The sequence below is a fragment of the Salvia splendens genome, chromosome 1 (assembly GCF_004379255.2).
Source record: "Salvia splendens isolate huo1 chromosome 1, SspV2, whole genome shotgun sequence".
Taxonomy (NCBI): Eukaryota; Viridiplantae; Streptophyta; class Magnoliopsida; order Lamiales; family Lamiaceae; genus Salvia; species Salvia splendens.
In genome coordinates, this window is record NC_056032.1 from 22,994,886 (window position 1) to 23,001,737 (window position 6,852).

The 6,852-nt window shown below is 39.2% G+C and overlaps 1 long non-coding RNA gene across 1 annotated transcript; it reads right to left on the reverse strand.

Moving 5' to 3' along the window:
- Nucleotides 1-383: 383 nt before the first annotated feature.
- Nucleotides 384-854, reverse strand: LOC121803501. The gene is made up of 2 exons (XR_006051033.1): nt 786-854; nt 384-466 (listed from the first exon to the last, which is right to left on the reverse strand). It is a non-coding gene; the product is annotated as an uncharacterized LOC121803501 (long non-coding RNA).
- Between the last annotated feature and the right edge of the window lie 5,998 nt (nt 855-6,852).

Here is a 6,852-nt window from a genome sequence, read left to right on the forward strand (position 1 = left end):
AATGTTGGTTATGAGGAGACTACATGGGAACTCGATGATAAAATGAAAGAGAAGTACCCGGAGCTGTTTGTTAGTGATGAGCAAATTTCGGGACGAAATTTCTGTTAAGGTGGGTAGAATGTAACGCCCGTACTTTTTAAGTACTAATGTTACAATAGCTATCTTAATCTTTGTTGGAAATGGGAACGATGAAATTAATTAATGTTTTCCGTGAACTTTGAATAAATAAAGTGTTATGCGAAAAGTAAAAGTTGGGCTTCTCAATTAAATAAAGTCCAATGTTTTATTTTACTATATGGCTTTGGAGCTATTAAATTAAAAGGGATATCTTTGGGCCCAATTCATTCATAGGAATTGTTGGTGCAAGCCCAAATTCTTTTTTCTTCTTTCTTCCCCTGCGCCGGTTCCTTCTTCATGGAGACCCTCCATCATTCAAACCTTCCACCTTCCTCATTCAATCCTACATCTAAAGGTCACACATTTAATACATTAGTTCCTTCATTTATCTCCTCCCTAACATCACAATAACAATCATTCACAATCTGAAATTGTTAGCAAAGCAATTGAAAAAAAAGACGGCAGAGAAAGAGCATTTGGTTTCCAAATTCCTATCACCACAACTCTCGATAGATCGAGGAACTGCCAAAGTTTTCGTTCAACACTCTTTCCAATCGGTTGAGGTATAATTCCTTCCCATCCAATCTCTTTTTCTTCTTGAATGGCATGGTATGCAATCAACAAACTATAGAATAAATCTAGAAAGAATAAAACTAAAATACACGAACCTATCTTCGGGGCTGTCGGGGGGCTGTTCGGCGCTTTCGGGGTGAATCTGGGTTGTTTCAGAGCGGTTCGGGGACTGCTTAGGGCGTCTCGAGATGAGTTCGGACAGCTGAGGGCCTGTTCGAACGTTTGCGGGGCTGTTTCGTGCGTCAACAGCAATCTCCGGCGAGGAGACTGCACTGCAGCGGCAGGAATTACTGCAGGGAGGACCGAGGACGACGGCGCTGCGTCTTCTCCCGGCGAGCAGCGGCCGGCGACGATGGCTGGGAAGTTAGAGAAGCCGACGGCGACGGATTCGTGGCAGCAGCAGCAGCAGCAGTGACCTCCGATTTGGGGAGAGGCGACGGAATTAGAGGAAGAAGAAGATTGGGGGAATTTAGGAAGAAGAGAATAGAGGAAGAAGAATATGGGGTTGTTCTCAATTTGAGGATTTGGTGAAGGAGATGAAATGAGGGAGAAAGAGTTTGACCGATGATGGAAGGGAGTAATGGAGTTTGATTTTTATTTGGGCCTCCTTCTTATTTTTGTTGATGGGCTCACTTTTTTTAAATGGAGGAATAAGGTTGGTTTGGTTTTTAAATTACTTTGGGCTCAAAAATTGAATAACTTGGGTTGTGTTAAATTAAATAATCGTTGGTCCGGTGAATAACTTAATTGTGGGAAATTATTTAATTTATTCTCGGAATAATTCGATGTACAAATAAATTACCCCAAGTTTCGAAATGAATATAATTGCGAAGAGAAATAGTTGCGATAATTTAATTATGCGCTTAAATAATTTTTGGAAATTTATTCCGACACCATGGAAAATACGAGGAGCTAACGGAGGAAGTATAGGTGTAAGCGGCCGACCGGCGTCGCCCGCGACGCCTTAGGCGGCCGTCGAATAATCAGGAATGCATGAAAACCGAGAAAACGAGATAAAAGACTTTAATTAGAGTGCATGCATTCTAAATTTTGTCGTTATTGAGATTGATGTGTACTTTAATTATTTTTCGAAAAGGTGGTTCGAACGCTCGTTAAGGTCGGATCGAGAAGTTATAAAAAGAGATTTCTAAGCTATTGAGGTGGGCTTTATTACTTAAACTCTTTTATTTGCAATGATATGTAAATGGTGAGATAAGGGTGGTTTAAATGTTATGTCATGCCGTATTTTATTTTTTGAATTTCCTATCTGATTGTCTACTAGGATAATGTCCTACTAGTCTTTGATGGTTAACGAATCCGGGTCTGACTAGGGAGTGAGTCCCTACTCGGACTAGTACACTGATGGGGATCGTGAGCCGTCCTTTGTGGTCGGCCGGTCCAGTGATCGAGTTTGTGGCCACATTCTCGTTTCACATGATGGTTCAGATATGGTACAAGATGGGGGTTTATGATGATGGGCTGCGCAGCCATGTTTTACGATGGAAATGATTTTAGTGTTTCTCGGCATTGTTTTTAAAGTAAAACCCGAGTTTCACTCAATGATGGCTTGACATAACTTTATGGATAAAATGTATTTTAGGCATGAGTTCACTGAGTGCATCAAGTACTCAGCCCCTGCATATGTTTTCCCTATGTGCAGGTTGAGCGTTGACGAGGACGGAGGATGTTGAGCATTTGCACAAGGATCGTATTCAATAAATGTTTCGGTTGCTATTGTGTCTTCATACATAGTAGTAGCTAACTCTCAAATGCTTCTGCTATGCCATGTTTTAAAACCCTTATGTTTCCTTAATCTGTTGAGCTATTTCCATTCAAACTATGTTGCTTCGTGATCTCAGACTATAATTTGGTAATAAAGTTTCGTCTTTTGATCTACATGTCGTACTTCCTTGATTGCTACCCCTTCTTCCCCGCTTCTTAACTCCCCCACTAGTCGCGATCCACCGTTCTTTCTATCCTTAGGAAGTGCGGTCGTGACAAATAGAGTAAACTTTCTTGGTCATATCGTGACGGCTAATGGAATTCAAGTGGATCCTGTGAAGGTCGAGGCTGTGTAAAACTGGAAATCGCCGAAAACGCCAAGTGAAATCCGCAGTTTCTTGGGATTGGCAGGAAGTGTCGATCCCCACTCTACTGGGATGAGGTTGGTGAAAGGAAGATGTTAGGACCCGACGCTATCAAGGAGATGACCGAAATTGTGCATCAAATCCGTGCAAGGATCAAAGAAGCTCAAGATAGGCAGAAGTTGTATGCCAACGTGCACCGAACGGAGATCAAATTCGATGTTGGTGACAAAGTGTTTTTGAAAGTATCCCCGACAAGAGGAGTCGTGAGGTTTGGAGTGAAGGGCAAATTGAAACCAAGTTTTGTAGGGCCGTACGAGATCGTTGATGAAGTAGGTCTTGTAGCGTATCGCTTGGCGTTACCGCCTAGCTTTGGGAATGTGCACAACATGTTCCATGTGTCGCAGTTGCGCAAGTACGTGTTCGACGTAATTCATCAAGAAGAAGTTGTCTTGACCCCCGATACGAGCTACGAGGAGAGACCCGAGGCAATCCTAGATCGAAAGGTGCAAGAGTTGCAAAACAAGTCCATAGCATCTGTGAAAGTGTTGTGGGAACACCATGGTCCCGAGGAAGCCACGTGGGAGTTAGAAGACAGGATGAAGAAAAAGTACCCCGAGTTGTTTTTGTGAGACGACCAAATTTCGGGATGAAATTTCTGTTAAGAGGGGAAGGATGTAGCACCCCGAAAAACTTTGACTTTTTATTCTTCTTAATGTGGATGTTGATTGAGAATTTCTTTTATGGAAATTTATTTCTCTATGTGATTGAGTTAATTACGTGAATTTAATTGTTGCGAGTGAAGTGGGATAATGTGATATAATTTCCAGTGTGAGAATTTAATTAATTGGGATCATGCATATTTTTCTAGCCACTTTATTTGAGAATTTCTGCCCCTTCAATTTAATTGAAATAATACTATCTTTCTTGGATTTAATTAATTGCCTTGGGATATTTATCCAAATTAAATCCAAACCAAAATATCCCTAATTCATTCTACATAATTTTCGACCCCTAACCATTTCTTGAGAATTTCAAAAATCCCCTATTACTTAGGAGGATGAATTATTATTTTTTATTTAATTGGTACGTTGTTTAATTCCCTTCTTGAATTTAGAATCCAATTAAATCTTGCCATACCTTTCCTCACCCTATTTAAATTAGGATTTTAATTAATTCCTTGTGGAAATACTCCCCAAAATTTTGGCCCCTCCTATATTTTAAAGGAATTAATATTTATTTCCTATTTTGTGGAATCCCTTCTATCCAAATATATATTAAATTTATTCCTATGCCTAATTCATTGGGGATTTGAATATTTTCCTTTTATTTTTCCCATATTACACGCCTCTTTTTCTTTTCCTACTTGGGATTTTTAAATTTCCTTGTTACCTTATTTATGGGATACTCACTATCTTTTTACCTATTTTGTGAGTATATTTCTCTCCAAGTAAATACCAAATCAATTTCTATGCTAATTAATAGCATAATTTTTGAAATTCCTCTCCCTCAAATACACGCCTACTTTAGTTTAATTGTGGAATTTATTCTTTGACATCTATATTTTTCTTCCACAAATTTTAATTATTTTATTTAAGTGTGGAATTAATCCTAAAATATATAAAGGGAGAAACCCTAACCCTAGCCCCCATTCACACGTTTTTCCTCCCTCTCCCTCTCCTCCCACATGCCTCCCTCTCCTTCTCGACCAATCCTTAACAAACTCTTCGATCTTGGTTCGTTTTGGAGTTGGAAACTCAAGATTCGTTGGAGAATCGAGCCATTCGTTGTGTCTACCGATTGTTTTTCAAGAGAAAGGTATACTTGATTCATCATTCTCATCTTTTTACCATTGAATCCATCATTCTTGAGCCCTCATGCATATAGTTGAGTGGATAAATCGTAAATCTAAGGATTAATTGGTTGGGAAGGATGGTTCCACAAGAAAGTTTATATGTGTGTGCGTGTATGTTGTGTGTGTGCAAGTGGGTGGTTAAATATTTGGTGGATGTTATGTGTGATTATGAAAGCATGATTGTAATCTTGTTTTTGAAGCGTGAATATGTGTTGGAAGCATGGATATGTACGTGAGAATGTATGATAGGCGAACTAGGGTTTGTGAATGTTAAGCATGAATTCTGTGGTGTTCGGACAGTAGGTTCTGACGAGTTTTTGACTGATCAAACGATCTTATTTTGACACGATATTTTAACAGGATGAATTGTTTGATGTCTTCTGTGTTGTGTCAAAATTTCAGCTTAATTAAATGACGGAAGAATTTATAATGAATTTTTTAATCGAACTGCGCACTACTGCCAGAATTGTGTGTTCCTTCCAGTGAGTTTCGTTTTTGTTTTGACAGATCAAAAGACATGACTTTCGTGTGACATTTTAACTGAGTAAACCTTTATGTGTCTACTGTGTGGTGACCAAAGTTTAGGGTCATATGACGTCGGATGGAATTTTAACGATTTTTACAAAAGACTGCGCTATTTTGCCAGATTCTGGTTTTGTTGAGATAAGCTTTGTTGGCAAATTTTGAATGAATACATGATACATGTGTGAATAAGGAATGAATCCTATGATACAATTATGTGTTTCACGTTGATGTATGCTTAAGTGTTCATTTCGTTTATATTGATGAACGTTGGGGATGGGCAATATAAGAAAACGATGAAAGGAACGATAGGACATGCATGGTAAGTGTATTGATGGTAAAACTGATTGTATTATGGTGTTGACAAGGATTGTGGTGCGTACGTGGGTACAAAGAGCAAGGGTTGAAATAAAGTTGTGAATTGTGGGTATAAGTAAGCGAGGTGGGCTTTCTTTTACTAAACTCTTTTACGTTTCAAAATTATGATGTTGGAGTTAAAAGGGTGGTTTAAAGTGTTATGTCATGTCATGATTGTTTTGATGTTGAGATTGTTGTCTGATGCCTAGTTGGTTTGAGCTTTTGCTCCGTTAGGCTATATGGTTATGTGTGAAATGAATTCGGGTCTGAGTAGGGCCGCAAACCCTATCAGGCTGTGTACACTGGTGGGATCAGGAGTCGTCCTTGCTAGTCGGTCGGTCTCGTGGGCGAATAGTGTGGCCACACTTTCGTCGCACTATGGAAAGATGATGATGTGAATCTAGATATTCAACATCATAAATAACCAAGACATCGCGGGCCATGGGTTGATTGGGGTCCGAGAATAAGGTGGAGACATGGTAAGGAGCTAAGCCGGATTCAGAGGTATGATTCAAACTTGAATTTCACTATGAAGATAAAATCCAAATCCACTCCTCAGACCATCATTGTCTTCATCGTTGAAATAGCTTCGCGTGGGTATCTTGCATGCCTCAATCGGAACCCGGATGAAGAAGTTATGATCGCTTTAAGAAAGCCGCGCAATGCAGAATGAAACGCGCGGGCGGGCGTTTTGACAGTTTTTGGTCGGTCGCGAACTCTAAGGAGTTCGCCCGACCGGGCTTTTTGCATGAGGAAAACCGCCCGACCTGGCTTTTTGCGCGACTTGCATTTTTGGACTCTTTTTGTCTTTTTTAGCACTTTTAGTCTCTTGTATAAATACACATGTCTAGGGTTTTTGTGGGCATACATTGAATGATATTGTAAGATCAAAGACTCCATTTGTGAGCACCCGTCTTCATTTTTGAAGATTTATCAAAATCCCTTGTGGTTGCATTCCAATCTAATGCCGGGCTTAGGTTGAATGTTAAGGTATGCTTTACTAGTTCTTGTGTTGCTAGTTTTGTGGAGCCATTAGGTTTTTATTTGTGAAAGTAGCCATTGAGTTTTCTTTCTTGAGCTTGAATCTAAATCATAACACTTATCATCTTCTTCTTCTTCTTTTCCATCTTTTTATTATCTTATTTCTTATTTGGGTTATTGGATATTATTGCAAGAACAAATCTGAGTAACGTATGTTTCTTGAATCCTTAAGATTCACATTATTTGGTATCAAGAGCCATTGGTTCTTGTTCTTGTAATTGTTAGAAAATTATCAAAAAAAAAGAAAAAAAAATAGATATTTCAAAATATATCCACGGGCTTTAGCTATAAATCGGTATATAT